Source organism: Dromiciops gliroides, chromosome 6, assembly GCF_019393635.1.
Source record: "Dromiciops gliroides isolate mDroGli1 chromosome 6, mDroGli1.pri, whole genome shotgun sequence".
In the NCBI taxonomy this organism is placed as follows: domain Eukaryota; kingdom Metazoa; phylum Chordata; class Mammalia; order Microbiotheria; family Microbiotheriidae; genus Dromiciops; species Dromiciops gliroides.
Window position 1 is genome coordinate 25,743,930 of NC_057866.1, and position 17,227 is coordinate 25,761,156.

Sequence of the window (17,227 nt, forward strand, 5' to 3'; positions counted from 1 at the left end):
CATCATCTCCAGCCAATATGATGTTCTTTCTATGCAACATCAGTCCAACCAAACAAGATTGTTCACCTGATTACAGTATGGGAAATAAAATTTTATCAGTCACTTTAAATGAGCTAGGAGCACTTGATTGATAATAGTCAACTCCTACTCTTAACACAAGAAAGTACTAAACTCTCTCTACACTTTGACCTAGAGATTTCATCCTTAGGCATAATATCCCAAGGAGGTCAGTGCCAACAAGAAAAGCCCTATATAAATCCAAACATGTATAACAGCACTTTTTTATAGTGGCAAGAACTCAGAAACAATGTATATATCTATTCACTGAAGAGCAGCCCAACAAACCTTGGAACAGGAATGCAATGGAATATTAACTGTTCTCCAATAAATGGTAACTATAAACAATGCAGAGAAGCAAGGAAAGACTTACATAATTGATGCAGAGTGAAGTGGGCTGAACCAGGGAGAAGATATAAAAAATGACTACAACAACATAAAATGAAACAATGCTATGGAATTATAATGATCAAGCTTGGTTCTAAAGAAGTTAGATGAGAAGGCAGCTCCTCTTCTTTGTAAAGTCAGAGCACTGCGGGTATGGGACACAACAGATAATGTCAATCCTTCATAATGTGTTGGTTGGTTGTGCTAATTTTTTGATCCTTTATTATAAAGACTAACTCCCTGAGAAGGAGAAGGAATCCTTTGGGAAATAAAGCCAATCTAAAACCAAAAAATATCAATAAAAATGTTTCCCCCCCAGGGCAATGAGGGTTAAGTGACTTGCCCAGGGTCACACAGCTAGTGAGTGTGTCGAGTGTGTGAGGCTGGATTTGAACTCAGGTCCTCCTGAATCCAGGGCCAGTGCTTTATCCACTGTGCCACCTAGCTGCCCCAAAAAATATTTTTAAAAAATGTCTACCTGCATGTCAGGATTGGTTGGTAGAGGTTCCCAGGCTCTAGGAGAGAGGTCTTAAGCCTTAGTTTCTTTATCTGCACAATGGGGAGAATCCTGGCAATTCTTTCACAGGCTTAATGTGAGGATGAAAGGAAATAATGCAGGTAAAGCACTTTGAAAACCTTACAGGTCTATTTTCATGGTAGTTAACACCACTCTCATCATCACAATCATCTTGAGTTCAGGTCAATCGTGAATTTAATGGCCTTGTAGGGACCCTGCCCTTTGGCACTGGGAAGTCTAATGGGGAAGGTCCAATCATGGAGTATGATTTTTCTCCACTGGGGCTCACTCCATCACTCTATGGAAGACTGCAGCTCTGAAATCCTGCAGCATCTTGGGCTCGGTGAGAGCTGCAGGGCCTCCCTCCTTTCCCACCTCTCCCTCCAACCTGGGTGTGCTGTTGCTGTCTGCATTTGACAGGCACCATCTTCCCTGCCTAGCTCATTGAACAATTATATAATGATGCATTTTGCAATCACCCCCCAGCCGACCGCTTTTGTTATTTTACTATGCTATGGCAATGGTGTGTGCTCCTATTAATAAACCTATCACTCTAAATGCCAGGCTAGGTTTTATTTATTGATATTTGGGGTATGGTGCCACCATGGGGAAAAAAATCAACACATTTACCTCCCCCCTACATAAGAAAGGGAAGTGGGGGGCAGGGAGCTTCCTTATTCAATGGTTTCATCATGGATGTTGGCTCATGCTAGGACCCAGGAGCAGAGATGGACCGTGCCCACACATGGAGGACCAGAAATGGGACAGAATTTGGAGTCAGAGGGAGGGAGGAGGAGAACAACCATTTGTTAAAACAGCTGCTTATCCATCCCCAGTATTGTGCTAAGTACTTTACAAATATTATCTCATCTGAAGATCAAGATCTGAACCCAGACTTGGCTATTTATTAGTTGTATGGCCTTGGGCAAATCCTTCAGTTCTTCAGAATCTCCAATTTCTGTTAATGGGAATTGGATGGGATTGTTAAAGTGTTTATTAGCTAAACTATCAAAAAGGAAGCCGTTATTACAAAGAGTCAGCATAGATCATAGATTTATGGCAAGAAGCAACCTCCTTCCAGGCTATGGAGTTGAACTCCCTCATTTTAAAGAAGAAGAACTGAGGGTAAGAGAGGAAGGTGACTTGGCCAAGGTCACATAGGTGGTAAGTAGCAGATGTGGGATGTGAATCCAGACCCCTGGATCCTGTCCTATCCTGCCCTACTTAATATACTATGAGTGTTCTTGAAAAACTTGAACCCAGGTCTCCTGACTCCAAATCCAGTATTCTTTCCACTTTGATGCATTGGTATCTAAGCCTCAGTTTCTTTGACTGTGAAATGGGGATGATAACCTCGGACCAACTAGCCTAGCATGTGGTTTTGTCACAAGTGGCATCCGAGATAATGGATTTGGGGGCTGTTATGATCAGGGAAAGTCAGACAGCCCAGGATCCCTACCTCCTACCCCAGGGCCTGGCAGCGAGGGTGGGTTTGACCTCTTTGGGGTCATTGGGGCCAGAGAATCTGGTATTATTCCCTCAGCAGGGAGCATGCAAAAGGGATAGATGTTCCCTTCAAAGGGAATCCTTTATATTGTAAGTCAGTTTTGGAGGCTAGAGTGAAATCCCTTCTGTTGTTTTCTCCTCCCTTCCTCCCTCCCTCCCCATGTCCAGGAACTTTCATGTCTGAGGTGTGAGATTTTGCTCACTTAGGGATTAGGCTTTGATAGAAACATTAGCTCCCTTTGGTATGAGCTGAGTTGTTGGAATAGCCATTGACCTCCTGGGACTGTCAGAGAGAGAGAGGCCCCTGGCTGCCCCCTCCCCCTTAGCCTTCCTGCAGCTCATTTCCTGAAGTCTGTTTACTCATCCCTTTGCACTCATTTGCACATGGAGAGGCCTGGGGAGCAGGGAGGCCAGGAGATACAGTGATTAGATGAGAAGGGAAGAGGAAGTTCACCAGAGACACTCACGGTTTTGTTGGGAGAAAGGCTTGTGCCAGAGGGAGAGAGAAGGGAGGCAAAGAGGTGGGCCCTGGGAAGGTCTCGTTGGGGTGACATGGAACACCCATGCCTAAGATCTGGAGTTCAGAAGATCTGCATTCAAAATCTGGTTCTGAGTCTCAATAGTCTGGGTCATTTCAATTCCTTGAACTGTTGTGTGATCAGAGATTTACAGCTGGAAGGAGAGCGAGCTAGGTGGCACAGTAGACAGGGCCCTGGACTTGAAGTCATAAATTCCCGAGTTCAAATCCAGCCCTAGACACTTCCTGGCTGTGTGGCCTTGGGCAAGTCACTTAACTGCCCCAAATCTCAGTTCCTTCACCTATAAAATGGGGATAATAAGACCACCTACCTCTCAGGGCTGTTATAAGGAAGCACTATATAAATGATAACTATTATTATGACAGATGAAGAAACTGAGGCCCTTCAGATCCTCTGAAATAGCTATTTCTGATTCCTCTTTAAAATGGGAAACAGGCTCCAAGGAGGGAAATGACTTACTCAAGGTCACACAGGTAATAAGCATTAAAGCCAAGATTGGAACCTAAGTCTGACTCTGAATCTTTCCATTATTCTTTGCTGTTGTTCAATCTTTCCATCTCTAAATCTGATGGTCCTTTGTAGTCCAGGACTCAGACCCAGAAGCCACAAAATTCAGTCTTGGTTCTGTCACTTGTTAGGTGTATGACCTCAGACAAGTCACTTTATAGCTCTCTGTCTCAGTTTCCTCATGTGTTTTTTAAAAGGATCCCAAAATATCTGTTACAAGGTTATTGTGAGTAAAGCATAACAATTTTATTGATATTTTTACAAGAGGCAGGATTTGAACCCAAGTCTTTCTGAAACCCAAGTCCAGCACTCTATCGACTCACTGTGCCATGTTGCCTCTAGATTGTCTCTCATCTTTAGTAATTTGCACCTCAGTTTCCCCAGATATGTGGAAAAAGAAGGGGGGAAGGATTGAGTAAAAGAGTGGGGGGGTCATGCTGGGAAGTATTTTAGTGAATTATTTCACATTACACCTTTTCAAGCATTCTTTTTTGTGTGTGGCGGGGGGGGGGGGGGCAATGAGGGTTAAGTGTCAAGTGTCTGAGGCTGGATTTGAACTCAGGTCCTCCTGAATCCAGAGCTGGTGCTCTATCTGCTATGCCACCTAACTGCCCCCTCAAGTATTCCAGGCTGGAGTTTTCATTCTTTCCCTCTTTGGTCCTATATGACCGACCTCTTCCTCCTCTCCCTTCACCATCCCTTTTATCAGACACTCATCATTTCCACATGTTGAGCCCATTTCTTTCTTCAAGGCTCAACTGAGGCCCTCCTAGCTCTATGAAGTCTTACCAGTTGTATAACTGTGGATAAGTCACTTAGTCACTTAGTGCCTCTCCATTTCCTAGGTGTCCTGTATACAGGAAGGACAAAATAAATGTTTACCCAACCAACCTCAAAAGGAATCTCATTTCTTCTCTTCCTTCTGGTCATCGTCAGCTTGTCCCCATTGGTTTCCCAAGCCACTAGAGGTTTAGCTATGGAGAAAGGGGTGTGTGTCTAGTCTGAATGACCCTGTTGTTGTTCATCCTTATGGTTGGCTCATCCAACTTTAAATCTATGATTCTATCACTTGGGTTTGAGTATGCCTCGGACACTTATTATCTGTGTGGCCATGGGCAAATGGTCCCTGGGACTTTTTTTTTCTAAAATGAAGGCGGGGGGCAGCTAGGTAGCACAGTAGATAGAGTACTGGCCCTGGATTCAGGAGGACCTGAGTTCAAATCCAGCCTCAGACACTTGACACTTACTAGCTGTGTGACCCTGGGAAAGTCACTTAACCCTCATTGCCCCGCAAAAAAATAAAAAATAAAAATAAAATGAAGGGATGGAACTAAACATCTCTGCCATCCCTTCTAACCCTGGATCTAACCTAGGCTCAAAACTTGGCTCACTCCTACTTCCCTGGTGACCTTAAACAAGTCAATTGAACTCTGGATCTTCAGTTAGGTGATGTGGTGATTTGGAGACAGTCAATGTGGCCCTTCCCCTCCTTCATCTCTCTGACTAGCTGTGTGATATTGGGCCAGGCCTTTCATTCCTTAGGCCTGCTTCCTCTTCTGTAAGATGAAAAGCATACTAGATCAGCATTTCCTAGCCTTCTATGTGTCACAAACCCCTTTGGCATTCTGTGGGCTCCCCTTGAGAATAAGGTCTGTGAATGCATGAAGTAAAAGACGCAGACTGACCAAGGAAGCCAATTGTATTAAGCCAAAAATGGGCTCCTTCCAGTTGTAAGTCCTGGTCCTCTAATAGTTAAGGTTTTCTCCAGTTCTAAATCCTTCATAGAGTTCTCAGGAAGCTGGTGATCAGGCAGACAGAGGAAGCTCAGCATTTCCCCTCCCCCTTCCCCCACAGCCTGCCCACTGGAGCCTGTGGGAGTTATGCTGCGTTTTCTCCCCCCAAGATCCCCCTCACCAGGCTGGAGGCCAGAGTCTCCCTTCTTTGCCAGACAGCTCTGTTTTCTGAGCTCAAATCGAACACAGCAAGGAGGGGTGGGGGTAAGTGGAGTTCAGCTTCCCCCCTTCCCCTGAACTTCCCTCCAGTTATTCTGTTAGAGGAAAATACCAGACCTGGGCTACCTGGTCTGGGGGCCTTCTTTTTCTTTTCTTCCTGGTCTCTGAAGTCTTGGAGGAGGGGAGTTGAGGAGAGAGAAGAAAGGCTTCTATTGACACTGCAGAGAGACAGTATTAGAGGGAGGCTACTTCAGGACATCTTCAGGATGCCTAGGGGCTTGGAGGGGATGGGGGAGGTCCTTGCAGAAATTCGACTCAAATCTCCCTCCTTCAAGGCCAACGGATGCTCATCTGGACCAAAAACAGGCAGGGGTATTCCCAGGTTTGGAGAAAGAGACAACCTGGGAGGGCTTTAAGCTCAGGGCAGTTAGGGGATGAGGAGGAGGTGGGCTTGGGCTAGGGGAGAATGCAAGGAAGATAGAAAACCTGGAGTGGGGGGGGGAGTAAAGGAACATTGAGACCTTGGTTTCTGGAAGGAGGTATGAACAGGCCAGAGACAAAAGGAGGCAGGATGGGGTATGGAAGGGGTATAAGACATAAGCAGAGGACCGGGACCATGCACAAGTCTGGGAAATTGGGTGGGAGGGAGGAAGGGGAGAGAATGCAGACAAAGGAGCTCAGATCTGCCAGCTTACTGGGTATCTGAGAGGGGGAGAGAGAGAGAGAGTGAGCGACGGGGAGAGAGACAAAGAGAGACAGATACAGAGAGACAGGGAGAGAGAAAGGGAGATAGAGACAAAGAGACAGAGAGAGACAGGGAGACAGGGAGGGAGAGGGAGGGAGGGAGAGAGAGAGAGAGAGAGAGAGAGAGAGAGAGAGAGAGAGAGAGAGAGAGAGAGAGAGCCTGCCCAAGCAGGTTTGAGAATGACCCTGGGGGGATCTTGCAAACAATAGCAGGGAAGAAGGGGGAGGAGGAGAGGAGGGCTCTGGGAAAGGAGAAGGAGGGAAGGGGAAGGGAAGGAAGGGGAGGAGATCAAGGCCTATGTCAAGTATACTGGCTTGTATGAAGGGAAATGGAAATGAAGCAAGGACATTTCAATAAATATGTATGGATCAACTGTATCCCTTAGTTCCCTTTTACCACCATATTTATCAGGATAATACAAATCATAGATGGAAGAGAGAAGCCAGGAAGTTACTTGAGCTTTCCTGTGTTTCCCTCAAAAACAACATTAAATCAAGTCTCTAAACAAATTCTGGAACTACAGAAGCTACAAAAAGAGAGACAATCCTCCTACATGAAATAATATAGAAGACTTCAGGAAAGGTCTGTCTCACCTGGGTGAAAGGGGAAGGCGGCTCAGCACTGCTCTATTCAGCTAGCAGCTCAGCACTGGTTGGTTCAGTGGGCAGCTCAACATTGCTGCAACTCGACACAGCTGAGAGTGGGGCAGCTGAGAGTGGTGCAGTTGAGATAGTAATAAGAAGCTTGCAACAGTGAAACCTGTGCCCCAGGAACAGATTTCAACTTTATAAGTTTTACAATAGGTTACAACATGAGCAAGAAACAAAAAAAGGACCCTTACAATTGACAACTTCTATGGTGAAAGGGAAGACCAAAACTCAAACTCAGATGAATTTGTCAAAATGCCTACAAGTGAAGACTCAAGTGGGAAGATGATCTTGTCTCAAGACCAAAAAGCCTTCTTTAAAGAGCTCAAAAAAGGCTTTTAAAAACCAAATAAGAGAGGTAGAAGAAAAAATGGAAAAAGGAAATGAGAGTTACACTGAAAAAAAGCACAAAAATTGATTGAGGAAAATAATTCCTTAAAAAATACAATTGGCCAAATAGAGAAAAGAGTGGCCAAATGGGAGAAAAAAAAATGGCCAAATAGAAAAAGAGGTGCAAAAGCTTACTGAGGAAAATAATGCCTGAAAAATTAAAATTGGGCAGATGGAAGCTAATGACTCCATGAGACAACAAGAATCTGTCAAGCCGAATCAAAAGACTGAAAAAATAGAAGAAAATGTGAAATACCTCATTGAAAAAACAACTGACCTGGAAAATAGATCCAGGAGAGATAATCTGAGAATTATTGAAGTAGCTGAAAACTATGATCAAGAAAAGAATCTAGACACCATATTCCAGGAAATTATCAAGGAGAATCAGAAGATAAAATTACCATTGATAGAATCCACTGCTCACCTCCTGAAAGAGACCCCAAAAGGAAAACTTCAAGGAATATTGTAGCCAAACTCCAGAATTATCAGGTGAAGGAGAAAATACTCCAAGCAGCCAGAAAGAAGCAATTTAAATATCATGGAGCCACAGGCAGGATTGTACAGGACCTTGCAGCTTCAATATTAAAGGATCACAGGCTTGGAATATGATATTTAGGAAGGCAAAGGAGCTTGGATTACAACCCATGATCAACTATTCAGCAAAACTGATCATTGTCTTTCAGAGGAAAAGATGGACGTTCAATGAAATAGGGGACTTCCAAGGTTTCCAGAGAAAAAGACCAAAACTGAACAGAAAATGTGGTCTCCAAATACAAGGCTCAAGAGAAATCTAAAGAGGTAAACGGAGGGGGGGGGTGGAGAGAGCGGGGGGGGGGGGGGGGGAAGGTTGTTCAATGAGGTTAAACTGCTTACATCCTTGTGAGTTAGGATAATACTTTTAACTCTTGGGATCTGTATCTCTCTCTCTCTCTCTCTCTCTCTTTTTTTTTTTTTTTTAGTGAGGCAATTAGGGTCAAGTGACTTGCCCAGGGTCACACAGCTAGTAAGTGTCAAGTGTCCGAGGCCAGATTTGAACTCAGGTACTCCTGACTCCAGGGCCGGTGCTCTATCCACTGTGCCACCTAGCTGCCCCTCTCTCTCTTTTTTTAAATTTTAGTGAGGCAATTGGGGTTAAGTGACTTGCCCAGGGTCACACAGCTAGTAAGTGTTAAGTGTCTGAGGCCAGATTTGAACTCAGGTACTCCTGACTCCAGGGCCAGTGCTCTATCCACTGAGCCATCTAGCTGCCTCATCTGTATCTCTCTTAAAATATTGTTATTAAATTGACTTTGATGTGATGATATAAAGAAACTTAAGAAACTTAAAAGAAGATTGAGAGGAAGGGGGAGGTAGAATGGGGTAAATTACATCATATGAAGAGGCACAAAAAGAAGTCATTACAATAGAGGGAAAGAAAGGGAGGGGTGAACATTGTTTCAACCTTACTCTCATCAGATTTGGTTCAGGGAGGGAATAAAATATACTCCCATTTCTATAAAAGAACTTAGCTTATGCTTTAAGGAAACAAAAGGGGGAGGGGAAAGGGTGGTATTGATAGAAGGAAGGGCAGAAGGGGGAAAGGGGCAAGAAAAAGAAGGGCTGCTGATAAAAGGAAGGGCAGATTGCTGGAGGAGTGGTCAGAAGCAAAACACTGGTCAAGAGGAATAGGGTGAAAGAAGGGGGAAAAAGAGTACAAAGGGAGAAAGAGGAGGGAAACAAACAGTTAATAATCTTAACTGTGAATGTGAGTGGGATGGATTCTTCCATAAAACAGAAGCAAAAAGAAGAGTGGATTAAAAATCAGAATACTACAATATGTTGTTTACAAGAAACACATTTGAAGCAGAGAGATACACACAGAGTAAAGGTAAAAGGTTGGAGCAAAATATATTATGCTTCAGCTGACGTCAAAAAAACAGGGGTACCAATTCTTATCTCAGACAAAGCAAAAGCAAAAATAGATCTAATTGAAAGAGATAAGGAAGGAAACTATATCTTGCTAAAAGGCACGATAGATAATAAAGTAATATCAATACTAAACATGTATGCACCAAGTGGTATAGCATCCAAATTATTAGAGAAGTTAAATGAATTACAAGAGGAAATAGACAGCAAAACTATACTATTGGGGGATCTGAACCTTCCCCTCTCAGAATTAGATAAATCTAACCACAAAATAAATAAGAAACAAGTTAAAGAGGTGAATATAATATTAGAAAAGTTAGATATGATAGATATCTGGAGAAAACTGAATGGGGATAGAAAGGAATATACCTTTTTCTCAGTGGTACATGGCACATACTCAAAAATTGACCATGTATTAGCACAAAAACCTCATAGTCAAATGTAGAAAGGCAGAAATAGTAGATGCATCCTTCTCAGATCATGATGCAATAAAAATTACATGTAATAAAGAGCCATGGAAAGGTAGACTGAAAATTCATTGGAAACTAAACAATCTCCTCCTAAGAATGAGTGGGTCAAACAACAAATCATAGAAACAATCAATCACTTCATCCAAGAGAATGACAATAATGAGACAACATACCAAAACCTATGGGATGCAGCCAAAGCAGTGCTTAGGGGAAATTTTATATATCAGGATAATATAAATCGTGTTTGACCCTATCTGCTTGAGTTAGCATTGAGAAAGAGCTACAGACATTCCGTTCTAGGAAAGGCTGGGCATCCCAGGGTCAATTACTTACACTCTGTGGGCCTGAGTTTTCTCAGGAAATGTCCTTAAGGTCCTGTCTACTTCTGACATGCTAGTATTTGAGCAGCTGCAGATACAGGTGGAATCAGTTCAAGTCACTCCAAAGAGCATAAATGCTAGTAAACTAATTATCTATTGGGCATGGCACTCAACTAGGAACAAGCAGATGAGGACAAAAAGGCATACCAGCCTGTGCTCTCAAGGAACTGATTTTACTGGAGGAGAGAACCAAATAAGTAGAAAATATCACAAGAGCTTTAGAATAAAGATGGGAAAGGGGACCCAGAAAGGCTTCCGAGAAGGTGGCACCGAACAGGCCTTGAAGGCTCAGCTGAAAGAAGGCAGGAAGAGGAATGGTACAAAAGGTAGTCTGGAGCCAGACAGTGCTGAGAATTCAACACCAGGCTGAAAAATTCATATTTCATCCTGGGGCAATAGGGAGACATTGGTGTTCCTTGAGTGAGGGAGTTACTGATGTGAGCAGACCGATGCTTTTAGGAATATTATTTTTGCAACTGTGAGGAAGAATGGGTGACGGGGAAAAGAACAAGAGCCTGGAATGGGGTTTGTCGTGTTCATTTAGAAGGAGGTTGTTGCAATAATCTTGGAAAGGCAGTGAGGAACAGAATTTGGCTTGGTGGAACCACAGAGCTTGGATATTTGAGCCCGCCTAGTCCAACCTCTCCCTGACTAAGATTCCCCTCCATGATTGGGCTCTACTTGAAGATCATCAGCGAAGGGAAGTCTATTTGCCCTCCCCTTCATCTAGAAATATCCCATCCTTCCCTCTTACCTTGGCCGGAAATACCATACATAAGGAAGGGGAATTTGGAGGCATCCAGGCCTTTTAGGCAAAACTCAATTTTCCCCCTGGGCACTGGGGAAATGAAGCTTGTTTTCTACTTCATTTGGGTAAATGAGTTCATCCTTACTCCCCGCCCCACCCCAGGTGAGTGAGGTGTGTAACATTTTATTAGCTTCCCCAGCAGCTCAGTAAGGATGATCAACAGCAAGTGAAGGAATGATGTGTGTTGTGGGGAGGAGCAGGGAGTGGAAGGGAGCATTAGAGAGAGAGAGATATAAGCCGTGTTGCCATCGTGGTTTCTCATAGATGCTGGCAAACAGGTATTAGCAGGGCAAGGAGAGCTGCTTCTAGAAAGAAGCACTAGATGCAGTTAGGGGACACACAATGGATAGAGCCTTGGGTCTTGAGTTCCAATCTGACCTCAGACATTTACTAGCTATGTACTTTTGGGCAAGTTACTCAATTGCTGTTTACCTCAGTTTCCCCAGCTTTAAAATGGGAATAATAATAACAGCACTCACTCCACAGGGTTGTTATGGGATCAAATGAGATAATATTCATAAAAAAATCACACCTGGCACACAGTAGGTGTCTTTATAAATGCTCATTCCCAAACCTACCCCCTAAAAAGAGTCCCCATCTGCTAACTTGGCACCATAGATATTGCCTTCTCCAAAATGGGATGGGGAGGAAAGCTAGCTTCTTACCATGCAACACTGAATAATTCTTGTCACCTCTCCAGTCCTCATTTCCCTCATCTGTAATATTGAAGAAATGCAGTAGTTGATGGGGTTAGTGTGAGGCATGGGAGCTCCTCCTGCCAGTATCAGTTTAATACTGAAAACAAGTCTCAGAGGGAGTTGCTATTTATTACAGCTGAAGAAATAGACCAAGAAGAGCTAAGTGACTTGCCCAAGGTCACACAGCTAGTAAGTGTCTGAGGTAGGATTCAAATTCAGGTCTTCCTGACCTGATGCTCTATCCAATACTCCATCTCCTATACCAAAATGCCTGCTGAGAGTCAGGCTAGGGAGTATTTAACATGTCTTGGGGACAGTCTTCTCAAGAAGAGGTGAGTGTGGAGGATGCAGGGGTCTCGAAGGAAATGATGACAGGAAATCCCAAACATTTTTCTAGATTATTTCCCATAAACATCCCCAGGAGGAGTCATAATACCACACTGGGAAAGGCAGGGCCTGGGAGAAAGCATCTTTGGGTCTAGATAAGGAAGTGCTATCATTGACAGGCTTCCTCATACTGAGATCAGAGCCTGCACTTCCTCCCTTAGCATTGCCAGGCATTTGAAAACACTGAACTTGGAGCCATAAGCCAAGGGTTCAGATCCCAGCCAGTCTCTCTCTCTGCCTCTATGATCCTGGACTGTAAGTGTCGTTCCCTTCTAACGTTCTATCTTTTAAGGTCCCTCCTTGCTTGAACATTCTAAATTTCAGGCAGCAAGGTGGCACAGTGGATAATGTTGGACTCAGAGGCAGGAAGACCTCTGAATCCTGTCTCAGACGCTTAATAGCTGCATAACCTTAGGTAAGTCACTTAACTCTTCTCAGTCTCAGTTTTCTCATCTGAAAAATGGGGATAATCGCATCTACCTCACAGGGTGATTATGAGAATGCAAGGCCCCTTTAATGTTCTATGAAATCATTCCCCAAATAGGAGATTTATTTCAACAGAGTTATTAAATACCTCCTATGTACAATTCAGTGTAATTCAATGATTAAGATCCTGTGCCCCGGGGATATGAAAAGGGATATGATCACCATCTTCTAGGCCTCACAGAATGGGAGAACCAGAAAGGAGCTTAAAGCTATCTTCTCCAACACAAGGCATCCCCGGCATCCATTGTACAGACTCTGCTTGAAGACCCTGGGAAGGGGAGGGGGTTGCCCCTTCCACGTTGGGGACATCCCTGTAAGGAGGATCTTCCTGCCAGGCAGCCACAATCTGCCTCTTTGTTCCTTCCCACTGTTCCTGGCTCAGCTCACGATATGCTAGTTAAATAACTCCTGACATTGTTCCTATTGAAATGGCCACGGTCCTCCCATTAATCTGGGAGAAAACTCAGGTGCTCACATGGATTTGTGATCTTATCACTCCAACAATACAAATCGCAATTCACGAATGCCTGCCCCTCCTATTTGACTCCCGATCCTCAAATTATCCTGACATTGGGAGACTACTAGTGAAGCAAATGGGCAGTCCCCCTATCATCTCTTACCCTTGCTGGTCACATGACCAGCTCCCCTTCTCTTATCATCCCACATTTCCCGGATGACATCTCTTAATCCTGTTGTGAGAAGGAACTCTAAAGAATGAAAACTGGGGGTGGAGGAGCATATACAAATCAATATATATCAGAATATGATTACTGACCTAGGAGAGGTCACAAAGAGTGACCTGAGGGAGGAGGGAGGCTTCACTTCCAGCTGGGGACATCAGACAAAGCTACATTTGTAGCTCACTTATTTTGTATTTACATATTTTATATTTGTGTTTATTTAGTATTTATTTTATTCTTTATACAATATTTATATTTTATATTTACTTGTTATAAATATATATTTATACATACTTAGAAATATTTATATAAATACATACTTAGAAATATTTTCATAAATGTGTATATTTCATATATACTTATAAATTTTGTATAAATATTTCTATTTTACATATACTTATAAATATTTATATAAATATTTCTATTTTATATATTAATTTATATGTTGTCTATTTTAACTTTCTGATAGAGGGGAGAGATGGCTTGCTGTCATGCAGAGTATGCTGGATTTGTCATCAAGGAGACCTGCCTGAGACATTTACCAGAGTTGTGTGACACTGGACAAGTCACAACCTCTCTGATCTTCAGACTCTCTAAGACTATGTAGACAGGTATCACTGTGGAATTGATAGTTCTTCAAATGATTGACCCAATAATCTTCCTTTGTGAAAAACAAAAACAATCTTTTTCTCAGCTGAATAAAGGGAAGAGAAGCTTTGTTCTCACTTTGACCAGGAGAGGAAAAGTTATGCCTAAGAGATGAAGCAAGGACTAGTTGCTGCTAAAGACAAGAGAGAGCACTGTACCAGAGGGCTCCACTGAGGGAGGGCAAAACTTCAGGTGTGATGAGCTGGGCTTCAGAGGTGAGCTCTGTTTCCCTTTCTCTCCTCACACTGTGGGTATTTCTTTGTGAGACCCATGTCAAGCCCAGAACAGATGTAGGAAATGAGATAAAAAGACCTTCAGAATATTATATTAGGGGAGCTGGGTAGAGTGGACTGGGTAATTACAGTTATCCCTTCCAGGTCTCTACTTCCCCCCCCCATGCAGTTTCAATATATCATGGGTTGGCATAAGAAATTAAGTGGGAATTTTGGAGGAGTTTTGTGGAAGTCACAGATGACACGTGAAGATACAGAATACATGTGAAAATGACAGCAGACGACACAGAAAAAGCATAGAAACTCAGAAATACATAAAATATATCTATAGTATTATATAGTATCAACCCAAATTTACAATAAAGTATTGTAAATGCCCCACAAAAGAAAAAGAAAAAATCAGACTTATTCTCTGTACGAAGGGAGGGCCAAAAATTTTTACACAGATTTTCTCGATCATGGGGATGCTGTGCCCCTAACCACCACAATGTGGAAGAGATCACAGTAATTCACCATTTGATACCAGATTTTAGAAGGTTCTTCTCTCCATTGTAACTTTGCTATCTTTACCAGGTGAGTAGCTGGATAGATATCAGACTAACATGCTCACCTGTAAGTAGGGCTCTGGTGGAAGAATGGCCAATATGTGAGGGGAAGAATTGTTGAGTATGTGGGGAAATCTTGTATCAGGTATGTGAGCAATCAGACTGGACTTTCTTTCCAGCAGATCAGGGGGTAGGTAGAGTGGAGGGGGCTGGAAGAAATGCTGCTTGACCCAGGCCAAAGATACAGTGCTCCCTGAGAAAGGAAGGATTGCTAGGTGCCAGGCTGATCACTGTACTAAGTAGCCTCTGGGCACATGCACAATACTGATTAGTTGTTATTTACATGAGATTCAATTCAATGGACATTCATTACTCTTCCTCTGCCCCACCATGAGCAAGGTCCTGAGCTAGACAAGGTAGCTGTCCTCTAGAGTCATCATGTCCGATGTGTCACTTCATGCTGGAGTCCCTTTACAATTTACTTGGTCCATCCCTCTATTCAAACACTGTCTAGGATGGCATGCCTCACTCTTCCCTGAGGTGACCCATTCCATCACTGAACAGTTTTTGTTGTTAGCAAGTTCCTTCTTCTCCTGAGCCAAACATTGCTTTGAGCTGGATCCTCAGGGCCCAAGCAGAAGAACCGGAAGAGGCAGACATCAGGTCTCTCTCTGGCTTGTCTTCACTATCCTGAGTAGCGCCACTCCCCCCACTCCCCAAAACAGATCCTTCTGTAGTACAATTTCCTGCCTGCCTCACCACTCACTCCCACCCTTGTTATCCTTCTCTAGATATGCTGGAGTTTCCCTGCAATACCTCAACCTAACCAGATATGCAGAATTGAACATAATATGCATGTATAGGTTGAACAGGGTTGAGGACAGTGGTACCATCAACCTCTTTGGGCTGAATAAAAAAGTTGCATTAATGTGGATCTTAGAGCAGTATGGTGGGGCCATAGCTCTTAGAATGCCCAGAGACATCTTCCACAGTTCAAATCTGGTCTCAGTCACTAGCTGTGTGGCCCTGGGCAAGTCATTTAACCTTATTTGCCCCAGTTTCTTCATCTGTAAAAATGAGCTCCAGTATCTTTGCCAAGAAAACCTCAAATGGGATTATGGAGAGTAGGAAATGACAGAAACAAGTGGATAACAATAATGTGAATGTACTGGACAGAGGCAGGTGGATAAAGAACCAGACAGAGTCAGATAAGTCTTAGGTTCAGGATGTTCGATGTGCTGAGCTTCATTGGTGAAGGGAATCTCCACACTTAAAGTCCCTACAACCATGACCTTTAAAGTGTTCAGAGCAGATGCGCCACTTGTAGTCAGTTCTCTACCTCCTGGACTTTTTAGTTGTTTTTAACACAGAGTGATGGAAAGCTGAAGTCTGCCCCTTTACTTATATAATCCTTCCACTTCACAAATGAGGCTCAGTGGTAAAGGGGGGAAGAGACCAAGAATCCTAGCTCAGTCTCATCATGGAAAAGAGAATGCCTGACTGAGCCAGAAGGGTAATGTCCCTTCCCTAATGCTGGGGGGCCTAAACACACTAAACCTCCCTCCCCCTCCAGGTGAAATCCAGTCAAATCAGGTTAAAAAGAACACCAAAAAAAGCCCAGAAGGGGGTGTGGAAAGGGGGTGGAGGGCTGCCTCCCCAGCTTTGCTGTGGCTGATGAGGGAAAGATGTAGTGACAACGTCTACAGCTGAACTTCTGTCTTTCCACCTACACACACGCCCACAGACTATGTGGAGTCACCCAAAGCATCCTCCCACTCCCAGCTATGGTCTCTGGGACTCCTGCCAACATTGAGCAGTCTTAGTTACAAAGAAACACCTGGGGGTCCAGGAAAATTGGAGGGTTCAGGAACCCATCAGAGACAACTTTATTTATAGTGTCCAGTTCTTTGCCCAGCGCCTGGCACACATTAGGCCACTAATAAATGTTTAGTGACTGTCCTGCTTTGGCCTATGCCCTCCCAGCATTTGCACTTTCAAGTTTTGTCAGGGGTGTATTGGAGGCTACCTGCATGTCTCTCTCTCTCTCTCTCTCTCTCTCTCTCTCTCTCTCTCTCTCTCTCTCTCTCTCTCTCTCTCTGTGTGTGTGTGTGTGTGTGTGTGTGTGTGTGTGTGTGTTAGCACAGAGGAACCGGCTGAGAAAAGGGGGACAGGGAAGTGAAGATGGCAGGTAGATAGGTGAAGGAAGAAAGAGGAAGAGAATGAGATCACAGCTTGTCCTGACTTATGTACCTGTTCATCACTTCCAGTACCTAGGGAAGGCTTGGTGGTGGCTCTACTGATTGGGGGGGAAGGGAGGTCACCGGAGTATCCCATACACTACAGCCCCGGAATTCTCCAAATACAACATACAGCTGCTGAACGCGTTGGCATATCTCCCTCAGATACCCCATCTCCTGTCTTAAAGTAAAGAATGCCCCGGGCTCACTCTTTGTCTTTCTAGGTTTTTCCCAGGTGCCTCCTTTCTAGATTTGCTCTGAGGTAGTGAGTAGTCCAGAAAGGTGGGAGAGTCCCCCGAAGGCAGCCTAGGGGGCTGTGAGGAAGGTCAGCGCCCTGGGGAGACGGTGTTGGAGAGGAGATGGGAGGGGAGAGGGGGGAGCCCCCTGGCCCCGGGGCTCGGACCTGCTCTCCCTCCCTCCCAGAGCCCTGGCTGCCTAGCTCCCTCGTTCCCTCGCTAGCTCGCTCCCTCACCGCCTGCAGACGCCTCCCGAGCCAGGCAGCC

The 17,227-nt window shown here is 44.1% G+C and overlaps 1 long non-coding RNA gene across 1 annotated transcript; it reads left to right on the forward strand.

The window, feature by feature from the left end:
- Positions 1 to 5,410: 5,410 nt before the first annotated feature.
- On the forward strand, positions 5,411 to 12,232 carry LOC122730908. The gene is made up of 3 exons (XR_006353553.1): positions 5,411 to 5,510; positions 7,931 to 8,045; positions 12,220 to 12,232. It is a non-coding gene; the product is annotated as an uncharacterized LOC122730908 (long non-coding RNA).
- The last annotated feature ends 4,995 nt before the right edge of the window (positions 12,233 to 17,227 follow it).